This window comes from Erythrolamprus reginae, chromosome 6, assembly GCF_031021105.1.
Source record: "Erythrolamprus reginae isolate rEryReg1 chromosome 6, rEryReg1.hap1, whole genome shotgun sequence".
Lineage (NCBI taxonomy): Eukaryota > Metazoa > Chordata > Lepidosauria > Squamata > Dipsadidae > Erythrolamprus > Erythrolamprus reginae.
Window position 1 is genome coordinate 78,714,805 of NC_091955.1, and position 19,640 is coordinate 78,734,444.

The 19,640-nt window shown below is 40.9% G+C and overlaps 1 protein-coding gene across 1 annotated transcript in view; it reads left to right on the forward strand.

Moving 5' to 3' along the window:
• Window positions 1-1,240: 1,240 nt before the first annotated feature.
• The window catches only part of PTN (pleiotrophin), a 130,225-nt gene continuing 111,825 nt past the window's right edge, over window positions 1,241-19,640 (forward strand). Inside the window, exon 1 of the mRNA XM_070754853.1 lies at window positions 1,241-1,809. The gene's annotated coding sequence lies outside the window, so the exon portion shown is untranslated. The remainder of the gene's footprint in view (window positions 1,810-19,640) is intronic.

A 19,640-nucleotide genomic window follows, 5' to 3' on the forward strand; every position in this document is an offset into this window, starting at 1 on the left:
TAAGTTAAGTTAAGTTAAGTTAAGTTAAGTTAAGTTAAGTTAAGTTAAGTTAAGTTAAGTTAAGTTAAATTAAATTAAATTAAATTAAATTAAACTAAACTAAACTAAACTAAACTAAACTAAATTAAATTAAATTAAATTAAATTAAATTATTAAATTAAATTAAATTAAATCTCTGCTTCCTTTTTAACAAACAGTGCAGAATTGACAAGGGCTGTGTCAAAATCTGTCTTCAGAGTGACCACCATTTTCTCTCCTTTCAGTTTTCTTTGTTCTCCTGTCCTATTTTTCCCAAAGTGCCCAATCATTTCATTCCACCTTCTGTTTTCAAAGTTTCTTCATTTTGGGGCTTGCCAGAAGTGATATTACGGTAGTTTTTATTACATGCACATATCCCCATCCTTTCTGAAATGGTCTGATTTCCTACATTTCCCAGTCTGGGATGGGTGGAGGGTACCATGGGAATAGTCTCCTACTGAGGTCTCCCTTTAAGAGTTATGGAGAGGAGGTGTGGGAGGGATGATTTTAGAATGTCCTTTGTGTTGCTTGCAATTAAAGAGCAACAATCCACAAAGACAATATTCCCAAATCTTTCTTGTCGTCGAAATGCCATTTCAACAAAGATCATTTTTATAAACAATAGATTGAACAGATCTTAATAATAATAATAATAATAATAATAATAATAATAATAATAATAATTAATATTATTCTTATTACTATTATTATTATTATTTAACAACAACAATGGAACAATACAGATACAAATCTAATAATTAACAACTGTAACTAAAATCCATTACTTTAAAAGCCATCGATACTACAAAATCATAACCACACATAACTTTCAATGGTCAGAGGGTGGATCTTTCTTGTTAACAATTTGGATTTTCAGCTGACTTTGAGGGAGCTCCTTAGTTTTGTTAATGCTGTACGCTAGTCAGCCCCTTGCGAAAATCAAGCGTCCAATTGTAGACTCCACTACTGTAGTATTTTTGTGAATGGACTCCTCCCATCACTGTTACAAGGATCACACGAGTTGACCATTTGCTTAGGCACAATAGGACAAAAATATCTTAACGAGCTGTTTAAAGAAGATGGAGTAACTCCCCCCCCCTTCCCTCAGCTTCATCTCCTCAGCTTGAGCTGAGATTCCCTGGTGTGGAGAAAAGCTCAGAAATTGATTGGATGCTGCTTACAGCCTCTGAAGTTTTTAAACCCTGAGGTGTTAACTCTTACCGTACATTTCCCTGCCTTAAACTCTAGGAAAACCAGCTTAACAGAAAATAAGGGCGATACACTCATGACTGAGGAAAGTTTTTGCCATTTCTCTCTTCACGGGTTTTTTTTTTGTATCAGATTGTGATGGGAGCGTCTAACCCTTGAGTGACCTGCTTTTAATGAGCTTCCTCAATCAGTACCCGTGACTGAATTGTGCTTTCTCCCTCCCTTTCTTTCCTCCTCCCCTCCCTCCCTTCCTCCCTCCCTCCCTCTCTCTCACACACACTAACTACACTTGCTCATTCACAGCCTGCTCTATCCATAGTCAAAGGAAAGATCAGTTTCCCTGCCTCGAGTAGCACAGTCGTCCGTAGTGAGAACATTCAAAGAGGGGAAAGTGAACTGCGAGGAAGTGGGACAGAGGAACCGTCAGAAACGGTCAGGGAGTGTAGAGGAGTCTATAGTTTTTAGAGCAGGGGGGTGCCAAAGGAAATCCAGAAGACCCCTTGCTTTTCCTGAGCAAAGGTGAAGCCAACCCTGACAACTCATCACTTCATCTGAAGACCCTGTTAACAGAGGCAACTCAAAGTAAGGTGGTTTTTATTTTCTTCTTCTTTTGCTTAACTTGTTTCTGACTGTAGTGTAGTACAGTAAACCCGTCACCCACACATAATTTCATGTAAAAATGCAACTTGGAGGAAAGGCAATGAGTCAAAGGAAGCTATGTAGTTCATTTATCTGTTTCCAGGGCTGAAGAAAGTTGATGATAAGACCTGAGGTGATTCAGAATATGTGTTTTACTGGGGAGGGGGATGATATATCTTCCTTTTTGTGAGGATGGGTCCACTATCCCCTTCATAAATTTCAAAGTGCTGGGTGCTTTATTTCAAATATGAACTATCAAAATAATATGAGCAGCAGTCATCAACTCATGAGGAGAATCTTCCTGGTGACCCCATTCTTTCTGTTGCCCTTACTGAGGGAATCACCAGGAATAAAATATATGGAGTTGTGTCATTGTTTATCTCCTTCTTAAAGGATTCAGGAGACCGTTCCAAAGTAGAAAAGAGGACTCAAATTCCCCTCAGGATTGCCTCTTGAACCCCACTGGAAAAGGAAAGGGGAACTGGGGATGATGTGGAAGAGCCCGATTTTAACCATCCTTTCTTTCAGGAGTGAATGTCCTTGTGTCAGCACTAAACAGAGCTTTGCTTACTTCTCCCCTCCTCCCCACAAAGTACCAGCTAGTGTTAGTCACTTTTGCTTCAGCTTCACTGGATATGCTGACGTTTATAAGATGACAGGGACATGGCTGAAGATTGCTAGGGCCAAAATGAGCTTTTCTAGCATGAAAAGTGTGCAAATGCACATTGTTCTGTTTCTTTGACTCTACTTTTGGGGATTTAATTAAATCTAGATTTTTTTTTTTAGAAGAAGAAGGTTTATTTGGTATCGTCCTTTGACTTACGTGATAGTGACCAACAATTTAACGTAACAGAAAATTATGCTTTCTAAAAAAAATTTTTTAAAAAGAAAGTTGCCAAGTTTACTTGGAGGGACTTAAAAGTAGCCTGCATGATGCTTGTGTTGTGTTTAGATGGATGTTTCTCTTCCCACAATCTTGCTTTTGCTTTTGTTTTTATTTCACTTTTTAACAACTGTGATATTGTTGATGGAACGCTGTCCATAGTCAAGTTCAGTGAAGTGGGTGACCATATATCTTTGTTAAATAAATAGTATATGCATACATATGTTTGCCATTTGCTATGGAACTGCACAAATAGTATAGAACAGTGGTTCTCAACCTTTCTAATGCTGCAACCTCTTAATACAGTTCCTCATGTTGTGGTGACCCCAACCATAAGTCTAGCACCAATTCTCCCAACAGAGCTTTAAGCTGATTGGCAGGAAGGTCAGAGGGACACCCCCACTGTAAACGCTTGATTGGTTGAATTGTAAAAATACATTCCAAGGTGCCAGAATAGAAGCTTTAGTTCCTAACATCATGGGAAATTTGTCTTTTGCCATGGTCTTAGGCGACCCCTGTGAAACAGTCATTTGGCCCCCAAAGGGTCCTGACCCCCAGGTTGAGAACCACTGGTATAGAGGCATAATGGCAGACTATACAGAGTTTCAATATGGTTGCTGCATCACGTGCCTTCAGACAACATCCTGGGATTTTATGATATGGAAAACTTTAAAGTTCCATTTTTAATTGTTAGGAAACCATATGAATATGGCATACAAATCCAATAAAATAAATAAAATAAATATGTCACTCTATCTCTGGCCGTCCTTTTCCTTTTCCTGTTTTAGGAAATTGAACATTTGTCTTGATACAGAATGGGATGAAAAGAGAGACTGGGGAACAGAAATACAACCTAACCACTCAGTTTCCATTGCTTGCATCAAAGGCAAAGTTGAGTTCCCTGGATTCCAATTTGTCAGTTCCAATTTGTGTGATGGAACGATCTCATGTTTGTTGAAGTTGATGTTAATGTCAGAAACATTGACTAATGAAGGCTGGACATTGAGTTGAATGCTTAAATAAAAAACCTGTGTTAAAATTTAAACAAAACCATGGAATTGATGATAGCTAAAATGCATTATTGCTCACAATGATCAAATACCTGTGGGTTGAATAACAGATGAGGATTCAACATCCTGGCTGGAAATCCAGCTGTCCTAGCTGTGAATGGCCTGCATCAAACTTCAGATCAGTTTCGAATCCATTTCCTTCCTTCCTTCCTTCCTTCCTTCCTTCCTTCCTTCCTTCCTTCCTTCCTTCCTTCCTTCCTTCCTTCCTTCCTTCCTTCCTTGAACAGCAAATATAAATTAAGAATCTGATCTGACTTTCAATCACAATTAGAGTTGACCTATTTTATAAATGTCTGGCATTGTTATCTCTTCATTATTTTACTTAAGATGCACCTCCATGTACTGGTACCTGCATTTAATATCCTTTTACAAGATATGTCCCCCTGGAAGTATGGCTGAAGGCTCATCATTGCAAGGACAGGGAAACTTTGTGAACAGGGCCAGGGGTCATATCTTTACTTTCTCTTCCCTGTTTTCTCTTATCCTACCTTTTTGGGCTCAGTTCATAAACAATAAAATAACATGTGACAAAAGTTGTACTTTCTCATTTGCATGCTTCTATGAGTCTCATGGGAGATAGTACTAAAATCCAGAGATTTCATCTCTTTGCTTTTAATTAAATTTTAATCAAAGATCCAGGGAATAAACATGGTTTGTCAGCTGGCCAGAGATTTAAAGTTTATTGTTATAAAAGATGTAAATCCCTGTTTCATTTGGAGAGAACACACTTATTTCTCTAGGATAGCCTCAAATCTTTCTCTCCTGTCATCAAAAAATGAAATATGTTTAATAATAAAGACAGAACCATCATCTGGCATGGTGTTTCACAATGCAGTGAAAGTGCTTGAAAGTTTATGTACCACAAGTTCACTGTTTTTATTTTGATTGAGGGAGGATTTAGTCAGGCTCCAGGTCTGGATATGGAACAGAAACAACCCTGGTTACACTTTTAGATAATCTGAGCAGAGATGGGTTCCACTTACCTTCACCACTGGTTCGCATTGTAATGTTTTGTGCATGTGTAAATGCTCCTTTCGTGCACGTGAATTGCCTCATGCAATTTGGCTTCCGCACATGCTCAGTAGCCAGTGGGCGTGGCTTACGCAGGACGCCCTGCATTTTCTTTCAACATCTTTCAGTGCAAATTTGGAGCTCCATTTTTGCTACCCCACTGCATTTCCAAGCCCCCCCCCCCCCCCCGGTCCGGGCAGCAACCAACCCCGTCAGTAGCTGGAATGGGCCTGAAACACAGCTGAGGAACTGATCAGCTCTGCTTTGGATGAAGAAATAAAAGTCACTTTAAACCCAGAAGGGCCTTTTTTCAAGCAGCAGCAGAAGAAACAGCATCCAAACACTAAAAAAAAATGTCAAAAATTCTGAGAAAAAGATGGCAGCACCCACGGACCAGCACTGACCAAACTGGATCTGTGACACCATCCTGATGTCACCAGTGAGTTACTAGTGGTTTGAGCAATCTGGTCTGAACCGGGAAGAATTCACCCCTGAATCTGAGGTAAGAGTGGGATGCTTTTTTTGACCCTCTCATCAGCTTTTGATACCCTTTGTCATGGAATCGTTTTGGCCTGACTTAGGGAGCAGATAGTGGGAGGCACAGTTTTAGGTTGGTTCATCTCCTTTCTCTGAGGCTGATTCCAATGGGTGTTGATAGGAGTGAGAAGTCCAGCCCACAACCTCTTTGGGTCCTACGGAACTCAATGCTTACTCCATTCTTTTTTAATATCCACAAGAAACCACTGGGTGAGATCATCCATCACTATGGGTTGAGGTGTCATCAGTATGTTGATGAGACATAATTAGAGAAGTTATGAATGCTCCAACACTGGAAGTTTTTAAGAAGATGTTGGATAACCATTTGTCTGTAGTAGTGTAGGGTCTCCTGCCCAAGCAGGAGGTTGGACTAGAAGACCTCCAAGGTCCCTTCCAACGCTGTTATTATTATTATATACTATGTCCTGGGTGAACTAAGTGATACTTCAAATGTTCTTTCATGGTGTTTGAGAGTTTCAGTAAAGAACAGCTTCAGCTGATTCTGGCTAAGACAGAATGGCTGTGGATGGGGGCGGGGGACTCATCTTTTTATTAATTTTGACGGGGTCCCAGAGTCCCAGACAGAACTGATGACTCATCTGATCCTTCTGGACTCACAACTCCTGCTTGAAGATCAGGTGGCAATCATGCTTAGAAGGTTCTTTGGTCAACTGTGTTGTACATCAGTGTAGCCCTTCCTGCTTAGTTCTTCTCTTAGTCACTCACATGCAGTTCATCTACTGCTTGAACTATTGCAACATGCTTTACAGGGGAATTAGCCAATTGTACCCATAGCTACTCTGAGACTGAGATGGGCAGTCTTTAAAATCTGGAAACTTCAGCTGGTACAGAAGGTGGCTGCATAATTTATTTATTTATTTATTTATTTATTTACTTATTTATTTAGATTTGTATGCCGCCCCTCTCCGCAAACTCGGGGCGGCTCACAACAAGTGAAAAAACACAGTTTGCGACAAATCTAAATTCCTACTAAAAAAACATTTAAAAAAACCCCATTTTCTAACACACATATATACACACATACCATTCATAAATTGTACGCCCAGGGGAGATGCCTCAGTTCCCCCATGCCTGACGACACAGGTGGGTCTTAAGGAGCTTACAAAAGGCAAGGAGAGTAGGGGCAGTTCTAATCTCCGGGGGGAGTTGGTTCCAGAGGGCCGGGGCCACCACAGAGAAGGCTCTTCCCCTGGGGCCCGTCAACCGACATTGTTTAGTTGACGGGACCCGGAAAAGCTCTGTGGGACCTAATTGGTCGCTGGGATTCGTGCGGCAGAAGGCGGTCTCGGAGATATTCTGGTCCAGTGCCATGGAGGGCTTTAAAGGTCATAACCAACACTTTGAATTGTGACCGGAAGTTGATCGGCAACCAATGCAGACTGCGGAGTGTTGGCGAAACATGGGCATACCTAGGTAGGCCCATGACTGCTCTCGCAGCTGCATTCTGCACGATCTGAAGTTTCCGAACACTTTTCAAAGGTAGACCCATGTAGAGAGCATTACAGTAGTCGATTTGGGGCACCCCAAAGTTTGTGCCCAATGAAATAGTTGGAATATTTGGTAATTTTATTTCTTTTTCACACTCCCTCTATCCTCAAATCAGAATTTATGATTCAAAGCATGATAGATGTCAGATAGACAATTGGGTGATGGGGAAGACCCTTTGCACAGGTTATTCTTGTTTTGCAGCACTTCGTGGAATGATCTTGAGATCATCCATCTCACCCTCCAACTCTACAAATGTTGCACACACACACACACACAAACGAAACACACACACATGGAGGCACACTTTTTAATGTAGACATACAACTGCCATAGTAGAATTCTTCCCTTCAAAATGAGCAAGAAGAAGCGACCTAGAACTTAGGAGGAATTTCCTGACAGTTAGGACAATTAACCAGTGGAACAACTTGCCTCCAGAAATTGTGAATGCTCCAACACTGAAAGTTTTAAAGAAGGGATTTACAATCATTCATTTCTAATGCTATAAGGACTTCCTGCATGAGCAGGGGGCTGGACTAGAAGACCTCCAAGGTCCCTTCCAACTCTGTTATTGTGTTATTCAATAAAAAATATACCCACCTAGATTTACATATATGCAGGGGTGGGCTACTACCCGGATGGGGAGAACACAGTGGGGCAGCAAAAATGGAGTTCCACTCCAGAGCACCCAATTTGCACTGAAAGATGTTGAAAGAAAGTGCATAAGCCACACCTACAGTGTGGTACTAAAATTTTTGGTAGACTTTCACTGCATATACTGTTGGTTATGACCTATAAAGCCCTTCATGACATCGGACCAGAATATCTCCCGGACTGCCTTCTGCCGCACGAATCCCAGCGACTGATTAGGTCCCACCGAGTTGGCCTTCTCCAGGTCCCGGCGACTAAACAATGTCGTCTGGCGGGTCCCAGGGGAAGAGCCTTCTCTGTGGTGGCCCCGACTCTCTGGAACCAGCTCCCCCGGAGATTAGAACTGCCTCCACCCTCCTTGCCTTCCGTAAACTCCTTAAAACTCACCTCTGCCGTCAGGCATAGGGGAATTGAGGCATTCCCCCTCCCTCCCCCGGGCCTATATAATTTATGTATGGTGTGTCTGTGTGTATGTCTGGTTTAATAATGGTTTTTTAAAAATGTTTTTTAAATTGTATTAGATTTGTTATGAATTGTCTTATTGTATGCTGTGAGCTGCCCCGAGTCTACGGAGAGGGGCGGCATACAAATCTAATTAATAATAATAATAATAATAATAATAATAATAATAATAATAATACTGTATATTTAATAGAAAAAAATGGCATCAGTATTCTCACGAATATTTATTTTATTTATTCGATTTTTATGCCGCCCTTCTCCTTAGACTCAGGGCGGCTTACAACATGTTAGCAATAGCACTTTTTTAACAGAGCTAGGCTATTGCCCCCACAATCTGGGTCCTCATTTTACCCACCTCGGAAGGATGGAAGGCTGAGTCAACCTTGAAAATAGAAACATAGAAACATAGAAGTCTGACGGCAGAAAAAGACCTCATGGTCCATCTAGTCTGCCCTTATACTATTTTCTGTATTTTATCTTAGAATGGATATATGTTTATCCCAGGCATGTTTAAATTCAGTTACTGTGGATTTATCTACCACGTCTGCTGGAAGTTTGTTCCAAGGATCTACTACTCTTTCAGTAAAATAATATTTTCTCATGTTGCTTTTGATCTTTCCCCCAACTAACTTCAGATTGTGTCCCCTTGTTCTTGTGTTCACTTTCCTATTAAAAACACTTCCCTCCTGAACCTTATTTAACCCTTTAATATATTTAAATGTTTCGATCATGTCCCCCCTTTTCCTTCTGTCCTCCAGACTATACAGATTGAGTTCATTAAGTCTTTCCTGATACGTTTTATGCTTAAGACCTTCCACCATTCTTGTAGCCCGTCTTTGGACCCGTTCAATTTTGTCAATATCTTTTTGTAGGTGAGGTCTCCAGAACTGAACACAGTATTCCAAATGTGGTCTCACCAGCATTCTATATAGCGGGATCATAATCTCCCTCTTCCTGCTTGTTATACCTCTAGCTATGCAGCCAAGCATCCTACTTGCTTTCCCTACCGCCTGACTGCACTGTTCACCTATTTTGAGACTGTCAGAAATCATTACCCCTAAATCCTTTTCTTTTGAAGTATTTGCTAAAACAGAACTGCCAATACAATACTCAGATTGAGGATTCCTTTTCCCCAAGTGCATTATTTTACATTTGGAAACAAAATGCACGTGTTGTGCCTTTTCCTTAGTGAAGGGCTACTAAAATTTGTACTGCCACACTGTGGCTTATGCAGGATGCCCTGAATTTTCTTTCAACATCTTTCAGTGCAATTGGTGTGGAGCTCCATTTTTGCTACCCCACTGCGTTCCACCCCCATCCGGGTAGTAGCCCACCCCTGCCTTTCCTCCTCAATATAGGTATGTAGTGTACATTTCTGTAGTCCAAATGTCTATGAGAAAATGCCTTTTGTTCCTGCTTTCATTTCTAGCTGGGTCTACACATTTTTCTTTCCTTTGCCAGGCATAGAAGGAGTGAAAAGTAGGCAGCGAATCTCACCCAGGAGATTACTTTTGAAAGCTAATAGGATAATGGATCAGGTTCCATGATCTCAGCTGAGTGTGGATTTGATGAAACAGCAGAGTACTCCATTTAGTTATTGGCTAATAGCATTACTTGGAAATGATGTCAAATCAATATGGATAAATATTACAAAAGTTTAAGGAAGCCGGGTGGAATGGAAAGGTAGTATTAGGTTTCTGCCTGGATCATTGTGTGGATGGAGAGGAGAAGGAAGGGCAAAAGAAGGCCAATCACTTGCATTTCAAAGGCACAGAGTCCAGAAACAATGGTAGAATTAAGAAATACCCCAATCACCAGGACAAGTGATTAGCATCAAAATCCCATCTGCTAAGAATGTTAACCTTGAAATATCCTTTGCTTGATCCAAGTAGAATTTTTTTCCTTCCTTCTATAAACTCAGTTATCAAGTAGTTAAGTAATTGTTTATAAATCATTTGCTTCATAGCATTAAAAAAATAAATAAAGGGGATTTTTATATATAGGGGTAAAAATATCATAAGTAAGAAGTGTACTTTTGATATATTTATAGAAAACACCCTATGCTTTTATTAAAGGTTTTCTGAACCACATCTTCCTCCACAAATATTATTTCTGATCCTTAGCAAATCAGCCATGTGTTATTAATGTTGAGTGTATGCATTAAATAAATTTTCCATGCATTAACAACCATCGTCTTTGCCAACAGTGCTAAAAGATGCAGAATTATGATAGGAGGTGCTGAATTACTTATGGATCTGACCGCAGATTTATTCTGTGTTATCCACACTATTTTACACTTTCTGTATAATTTTTTTGGAATCTTGGCTCGGAAAGATCTCAAAAGTCATGTTGGGGTAAAGTGAACAAATATAAACATGAGGAATGCCAGACATACAAATTCTGCTGGAAACTTAAGGAATCAAAAATAGTTTGATTTCATGAATTGATTTGAATGATGAGAGATACATTTGACTAATAAAATTGTAATCTGTTTGGACTGGACTGTAAATTATAATTGCAAATATCATGGCTGTTCGCAAATATTTGACCTGCTTATATGGAGGAAGTCAGGATTTGCACCGAGAGCCCACAAATGCACAATTTCAGAATATACAAGGCTATCAAAAGTCATGAGTGAGTCATGAGTGCTCCACAGCATCAAAACAATTTTGCCAATGGCAAGAGCTGGTACCCTATAAATTAGCATTACTCATGACATACTTTTCAGTCCTTGTTAAAGAAAACAGCTGAGATCTCTATTCTCTTTTAAGTGATTTGATACATAGGAGGTGATATTATTCGTCACATGTCTTGTTGCTATCATTCTTAATAATTTGAGATGCATTCTTGTTTTGCTATTCTACTGATTTGCAATTTAATTATTTTGTTCTAGAGTTTAAACACTTTGTAAGAAAAAAAAGAGGAAAGTTTTTTCCCAGTAATGTCAGATTTTTGCTCATGTTATCTACAAGGTCAAAATGAGCTTAGCAACTGGTGTTTTCACAGAGACAACAATGTCATTTTTCTTGGCAACACATGAAGCAATTTACCGTTTACCCTGGAATGTTGCTTTGATCTCCCAGTCTAGATTATAGCTCTTTCTTTCTTTCTTTCTTTCTTTCTTCCATCCATCCATCCATTTTTATTTATTAAATTTATATGCTATCCATCTCCCTGATAAGGTGACTCTCAAATGCTATCCTTTCATTGAATTTATTCCATACAAGTGTTAACTCCATCTGACCCTGCTTAGCTTCTTTTGAGATTAGTGATGGATCAGCCAAGGTTATCTAGTTGTTTTATTTATAAGCAAGTGATTATCCAGGGTGGAATCTCATGTAACTTGTGAAAACTGTGCATCTGTATATTAGTTAATGTTTCAAAAGGCCCTCTACAATTGTCCTCTGCAAAATTGCATGATGAAATTGTGGCAATAATGTCACCATGTTTCCAAATTTCTTCCTCAAAGAGAGAAGAAAAGAAGGTCTCTGTTTCTTTTATAATGGTCAAAGTATTCTGGTTGGCATACATTTCATTGCAAGAATTGCTTGGCATCCCAGCTTTTGCTTTTATTTTGCTTTCTTGATAATGTCTGGAAATCAGCCCATTTTTGAAGCCTTTGTGTATGTCACTGTGTATTTGTGTGTGAGTCTCTCTGTGTGTATGTGTGTGTAAGAGTGAGAGAGAGAGAAAGAAGTTAAGTAATACGGTAAGAAAATTTTACAAAATGGACTCTTTGGGGGAAAAAAACCCCTATTTTTCCAGAAAAATGTATTCTAAGAAATGTATATTCAGCTGTCAAAATAAGTTTCTTGGATGAGATTCAGTTTAAGCCTCCTTCTTACCTTTCAAAAAAAGTACACAGAAGTCAGTGTGTAGCTGAATATGAAACCAGGTCACATACTTTCTCTTGGGACTTCCCAGCCTCGCTTTGCTTGACCCAGATCTTTTGTGTAATTGCCTTTGATCTTATCGTCCTTGCTCACAGGGAACAGAGGATTTAACAGCATCCTCGCAGTCATTCACCTTTCCGGCTTTCTCCTAGCCACCTATTTAAGCAGGGCAAATACAGTGATACCTTGTCTTATAAACTTAATTGGTTCCTGGACGAGGTTCTTAAGGTGAAAAGTTTGTAAGGCGAAACAATGTTTCCCATAGGAATCAATGGAAAAGCGATTAATACGTGCAAGCCCAAAATTCACCCCTTTTGCCAGCTGAAACGCCCGTTTTTGCGATGCTGGGATTCCCCTGAGGCTCCCCTCCATGGGAAACCCCACCTCCGGTCTTCCGTTGCCAGCGAAGCACCTGATTTTGCGCTGCTGGGATTCCCCTGCTGCAGCATCACAAAAACACGGAAGTCCGGAGGTGGGGTTTCCCATGGAGGGGAGCCTCAGGGGAATCCCAGCAGCGCAAAAACGGGCACTTCACTGGCAACAGAAGTCCGGAGGCGGGGAATCCCAGCAGCGGCAGTGGGTTTGTAAGGTGAAAATAGTTTGGCAAGCCCCCCAGGCCGGCTGTGACCTTTTAAAACAGCCGCGCCGCTTCCCAGCTGTCTCCCGAAGCCGAACACGGAAGTTCGGCTTTAGCGTTCGGCTTCAGGAGACAGCTGGGAAGCGGCACGGCTGTTTTAAAAGGTTGCAGCCTGCCTGGGGGGCTTCTCAGCAGCCCCCCGAACCCCGAACCCGGGTTCGGGGGGGGGTGCTGGCAAGCCCCCCAGGCCGGCTGCGACCTTTTAAAACAGCCGCGCCGCTTCCCAGCTGTCTCCTGAAGCCGAACGCTAAAGCCGAACTTCCGCGTTCGGCTTCGGGAGACAGCCCCAGCACCCCCCCCCAGCGCCCCCCCGAACCCAGGTTCGGGGGGTGCTGGGAAGCCCCCCAGGCCGGCTGTCACCTTTTAAAACAGCCGCGCGGCTTCCCAGCAGTCGCCGAAAGCCGTTTTTTTGCGGGGGGTTTTTTGGTTGCATGGATTAATTGACTTTACATTGTTTCCTATGGGAAACAATGTTTCATCTTACGAACCTTTCGTCTTACGAACCTCCTCCTTGCACCAATTAAGTTCGTATCATGAGGTATTACTGTATTTTTAAAATATTTTATCAAATATTCATTTCACATTTGGAGGATCATTAGTAGGCCACATATGTATTTAATACGTTCATATACTCTCTTATCAGTAACATTTTCGGGATTCTTTGCTTCAGTACATAGAAAAGGACCCAGTTAAATTAATTGAATTAAAAGGGCATGAGATAAATGGGTAACAGCTTAAAATAAAAATTACGAAGCAGTTGAACAGCGATATTGAAACAACTAAAACACGATCTAAGTATTGCCCACAAGATCATATCCTGCAACGTTCTACCTGTCAATGACTATTTCAGCTTCAATCGCAACAACACAAGAGCACGCAACAGATTCAAACTTAATATTAACCACTCGAAACTTGACTGTAAAAAATATGACTTCAGCAACCGAGTTGTCGAAGCGTGGAACTCATTACCTGACTCAGTAGTGTCAACCCTTAACCCCCAACATTTTTCCCTTAGACTATCCACGATTGACCTCTCCAGGTTCCTTAGAGGTCAGTAAGGGGCGTACATAAGTGCACCAGTGTGCCTTCCATCCCCTGTCCAATTGTCTCTCCTTATCTCATTTATCTTTGCTTCCTTTCAAATATGTTCACCTATACTTTTATATCTTTTCTTCTATTCTTTTCTTTACTTATATTATTACATATCTTTCTCTTCAATGTGTGTTATGTATTGGACAAAATAAATAAATAAAATAAATAAATAAACTAGTTTGAGAGTAAATGATCCTTGATTGTCCTTGTGTCAGGTTCCAAAAAGGGAGAAAATACTCCAAATTTAAATCTGGCTTGTTACTTCTTTTTTTCATTACCCTTCTGGCACAAACTGACAATCACAAAATCAAGGAATATCTTGAAGGAAGACTGGTATTCATCTGAATGGCCAGTCCTCCACAGAGGTCCAAGATGACACAGGAGAGCAACAGCTGACTCCCGGCTGCAGTTACACCTCCTTGCTGATGTCATTGCTGTGCAACAGCCTCTCAGCTGTTCTGTGGCTGCATGGCCTGCTCCCTGGAGCTCCTATATATGGCCATTTGCAGCATCCCACAGTCACATGACTGTCATTTTCACCATTTTTGTTTTGCGATTTGCCTGTAGAGTGGTACCTCTACTTAAGAACTTAATTCGTTCCGTGACCAGGTTCTTAAGGAGAAAAGTTTGCAAGTAGAAGCAATTTTTCCCATAGGAATCAATGTAAAAGCAAATAATTCACGCCAACCCATTAGGAAAGAAATAAAAGCTTGGAATTTGGGTGGGAGGAGGAGGAGGAGGAAGAGGAGGAGGACAGTCACTGCTGAAGGAAGAAGGTGAAGTGAGGGGAATAAAAAAAAACAACCAAAATTTTAAGGCTTTAAAAAAAAAAGAGGGACTCTGAGGCAGCGAGGAGGACCATGCACCGACCATGCACCCAGCGTGAGGCTGCCTTCCATACACTGCGCCAGAGAGAGAAACCCAGGCAGGCGAGAGGGGGAGTGCAACTGAAAGGCTCCTCTGGCAGCCCAAAAAAGCCAGAGATGGCCAGGATTAAAGGGAGAATGGTAGGAAACTGGCCAGGCCTTTGTGCCGCTCTCAAATTTCCTGGGAAATTTTTCCAGGCTCAGGTTCTTAAGTAGAAAATGGTTCTTAAGTAGAGACAAAAAAATCTTGAACACCCGGTTCTTATCTAGAAAAGTTCTTAAGTAGAGGTGTTCTTAAGTAGAGGTACCACTATATTTATTTCCAATTTCCGGCAATCAACACCCATTGGGGAAAACTTTGATTGTTTATCAGTCGCAGTGTTAGCTTAATGATTACCACAACAGGGGTCATAACACTGGGGTCAGTCATGTGGTGACCTGCATAATAACCACCATGACCTATAACCATAATTCCTGAATTAATGGTGGACATAAATTAAGGACTACTTGTATAGACTCTATTAGGATTAATGCCTTACATTCAAGGTTATAGAACTGGGATCCCTTGGCTGTTGCAGACAGGTGTTGTTAGCAGGAATTTCCTGATGGCTCTGAAGTACCATTTTGGTTTGGAATATAGCCTGCTACACATTCCTACTATGTGTTTGTTGAGAGAGAAAGTCCATTAAATCCAGTGTGGATTCCTTTCTCCTCAGTAGGGACTGAATCCAATTCTAGGCAATAAGAGTCTTTTGACCCAGCATCACCAGAGCTGTGATGGTACAGTAGTTAGAATTCAGTATTGCAGACTAACTCTGATGACTCTCAGCAGTTCGATTCTGACAGGCTCAAGATTGACTCACTTATGTGGAGAAAAATATTCATCTCCTGTATGACATTATGTGTGTTCTGACTTCCTCCCACTCTGCGATCACTCTATGGTCAATTTCTCTAGGTTCTTCCCCCATTAATGGGAAATTGCAAAAAAAAATAGACATAAATATTTTAAAAACATATTTTTAAAGAAGCGATTAACTATCTTGCGAATGATTACAATAAAATGGAAATTTTTACTGATCTGCGAAAACCTAATCTGAACCAGAGCATTAAAAAATGCCAATATTGTTGCCACAGCTAAGAATAAATACTTCCATTACTACATCCAACGAATGTTAAAAATGCCCAGAAAATGGCATCACTTTTAAACATATTTATTTCTCAAACTTTGCTCTGATATACACATTTAACCTGTTCTGTCGGGCTCTCTGGTAGAATCCTCCCAAAAATTCACAGGTACAAATTTCAGACACACACACGTTTGAAAATTCAAAACAATGTTCTTTATAATGAAAATTCACTTAAACCAAGCCCTCTTTTGGTATAGCAAAGAGCACTCGTTTCCAAACAAACTGGTAATTTGTACAAGTCCCTTATCAGTTCTGTGATACTTAGCTTGCAGTTGTGAGGTAATTCACAGTCCTTCTTCTTTCACAAAGTGAAACACACTTTGCTCTGGTTTAGTTTCAAAGCGGGGAAAAATCAGCACACAAAAGGTCAAAGTCAGTAAAGCAGTCACGAAACACAACGATCAGATAATCCTCCACAATGGCCAAACCCACAGGCTGCTATTTATAGCAGCCTCACTAATTACCACAGCCCCACCCAACCACAGGTGGCCTCATTTTCTTTGATAATAATCTCTCACGTTGTTGCCTATGCATCGCTCTCCACATGCGTGGCTGTATCATTAACTCTTGTTCTGAATCCAAGGAGGAGCTAGATAATTGATCTCCTTCTGAGCTGTCTGCCACACTCTCCTCCTCCCTGTCACTCATGTCTTCTTGGTCAGAGGAGCCTTCATCAGCAGATTCCACCGGGGGCAAAACAGGCCTGCAGCATGTGGATGTCTCCCCCACATCCACAGTCCTTGGGGCAGGAGCTGGGCCAGAACTAACCACAACATAACCTAAGGGGCAAAGTTGTACATGTCACAAAATGAATGTGCAATTGCTGAGATATCCCAATATTCAGATAAGTGGAAAAGGAAGTTATTAAAGTTTCATGAAAAATTCAGAAAAGACCAGATAAATCCCTCTGTGGTAGATTCATTTGTCTCCATTTTGGATTGTGTCTTGAGATTGGCTACACGTGGGATGCATAGTTGCCATTTGTAATTGTGCTGCAAACTGGAAAAAACACAGCTGTAGTTGTGGCATCTGCTACTGTGACTTTGGGCTATTCTTTGTCAGACTAAACAAACAAGAACAAAAATTCTTTGGAACTGTGTATGCTGGTCATGTACACCATGTAATCATTGTCCCCTGCTATGATATTTGTTTCTATCTGGTGCTGCCAGACATTTCAACTGTCTTTGCTGCTTGTTGCAATCAACATTTTTAATCTGCAAGGATGCTTTTGCAAAATGAATAACTATGTACACATCCTGGATGTTTGTTTGCTTTTATTTGGTAGCTTTGTTTGTTCTGCCTTGGTATTTACTTCAACAGTTGTCAAACTTTGTAGTACTAGGATTCCCTAAAATGATGAATGAATTTAGGGATCTCCCCTCTCTCCCAAATAGCCTAATTATTTTGGTGAGGGCTGGATAAGAAATTAATGTATTCCTTTGAGTGATTAAATTTAAATTGATACTATTGCAGAAAGGATCCAAAATTGTGGCAACAGCCAGGTAAATCAAAGAGAAGACCCTGAACAGGTTGTGTTCCACACCCAAACATTATGACTTTCTGGTTGGTCTTGATCCAATTTGGAAATTCATTCATTACACAGTACACTTAACTTGGCAATGGGATTAAGCCATTTTTTGGATCGTCAGAATCTACAGTATTTAATCCATAGATATAAAATTAATCCAGTTTGAATTGGATTACCAAACTCAGCATGTGATTAAAGACAGCTGCTAGGTTTGTAACTACTATATATGCTATGCAGTGGTGGGTTTCAATTTTTTTTTACTACTGGTTCTGTGGGTGTGGTTTGGTGGGTGTTGCAGGGGAAGGATGGTGTAAAATATCAATTTCCTCCCGATCAGATGGGACTTGGGAAGCAGAGAACAGATAGGAGAAGAGCCAGTCAAAGCTGGTATTTACCAGTTCTCCAAACTAATCAAAGCTTATTTATTTATTTATTTATTTATTTATTTGTTTGTTTGTTTGTTTGTTTGTTTATTTATTTATTTATTTATTTATTTATTTATTTATTTATTTATTTATTTATTTATTTATTTATTTATTTATTTATTTATTTATTTATTTATTTATTTATTTATTTATTTATTTATTTATTTATTTATTTATTTATTCCAATACACAATGAGGGTTTTAGTGGGTATATATCTATATACACATAGTAAAATACATGATGAAGGTTATAGAGGAGATACTCATAGTAAAATATATCTAAGAAATAATAGAAAAGAAGATATACCGTGTTTCCCCGATAGTAAGACACCCCCGATTGTAAGACGTATCGGGGGTTTCAGGGGGGTCGGCTAATATAAGCCGTATCCCCAAAAGTAAGACATATGTCTTACTTTCGGGGAAACACGGGGGTATTGCCGCCGGATCCTCTCTAGCGAAGGCAACACCCCTCTGCGCCCACCTCGCGCGGCACGCCAACTCACCTTGCAGCGTTCCAGCTCTACCGAGCAGCGCAAGAAACAATGCCAGGCCTCATGGCGATGGAAAGAAAGAGAGGGCGAACTCTACCAGCCTGGTTTACTCCGGGAATGCGACGTTATCTTTCCAGTGAAGGCAGCAGCAGCAGCAACAACCCATCCGCCGCCCGGCTCTAGACCATTCACCCTTAAAGGCGAGGGCTGGGCGGAGCTAGCGGCTGAAGGGGAGGGCCAGGCCAGAAAGCGAAACTAAGCGAGTTATCACGGCGGCTTTGCTCTCGCTGGCTCCCTTTTGCGCTTCTGTTATGCTTGCTTTTGCCGCCGCCGGCAGTCTACGAGCGTCCGCTGGCCCCTGCTGCAGTCACTTTCTGCCTCCGCTGGAGCCGGCTGTGGTTTCTAGCATCCTCTGCTTGGAGAGGACTTTGGAAGTGACGCCGGCTGCTGTACCAGTTTCTTTCCTTCTCCCCCACCCCCATTTTTGTAAGGAAGCGCTGAAAGACACCGCGGAACTTACCGCTGAGTAAATGGCAACTCCTGTCTTGTTTGCCTTCGGACTACTGGCTTTTTTTTCCAATATAAGACATACCCCGAAAGTAAGACATAGTGGGGCTTTTGAGGATAAAAAGAAAGTAAGACAGTGTCGGGGAAACACGGTAGTAATAGCACATATCAATGAAAGAATAGAAGAAGAGATATAGGAATAGAAGAAAGGTATAGGAGATATAGGAGAGCAATAGGACAGGGGACAGAAGGCACTCTAGTGCACTTGTACTCGCCCCTTACTGACCTCTTAGGAATCTGGATAGGTCAACTGTAGATAATCTAAGGGTAAAGTGTTGGGGGTTTGGGGATGACACTATGGAGTCCGGTAATGAGTTCCACACTTCGACAACCTGGTTACTCAAGTCATATTTTTTACAGTCAAGTTTGGAGCGGTTAATATTAAGTTTAAATCTGTTGTGTGCTCTTGTGTTGTTGTGGATGAAGCTGAAGTAGTCGCCGACAGGCAGGACGTTGCAGCATATGATCTTGTGGGCAATACTTAGATCTTGTTTAAGGCGTCTTAGTTCTAAGCTTTCTAGGCCCAGGATTGAAAGTCTAGTCTCGTAGGGTATTCTATTTCGAGTGGAGGAGTGAAGGTCTCTTCTGGTGAAGTATCTTTGGACATTTTCATGTCTGAGATGCGATATGGGTTCCAAACAGATGAGCTGTATTCGAGGATGGGTCTGGCAAAAGTTTTGTAAGCTCTGGTAAGTAGTGTGAGATTGCCAGAGCAGAAGCTATGTTCTCCAGATCCAGTCAGAACGTGCTGAAACCCACCTCTGATGCTATGTGAGTGAAACCAGCAAGTAATTCTTTTAAAGAAGTGTGTTGCTTATGCAAACAACACACCTGCCTGTGAATTCTATATTCATGTTGGAATCCAGTTGCAGAATCTAGATATATGGATGGGTCCAAGCCCACAAAACCTCTTTGAAGTGAAATTCTGAGCTGTGTTTCCTTTATAATCACAAGACAGATACTGTTAT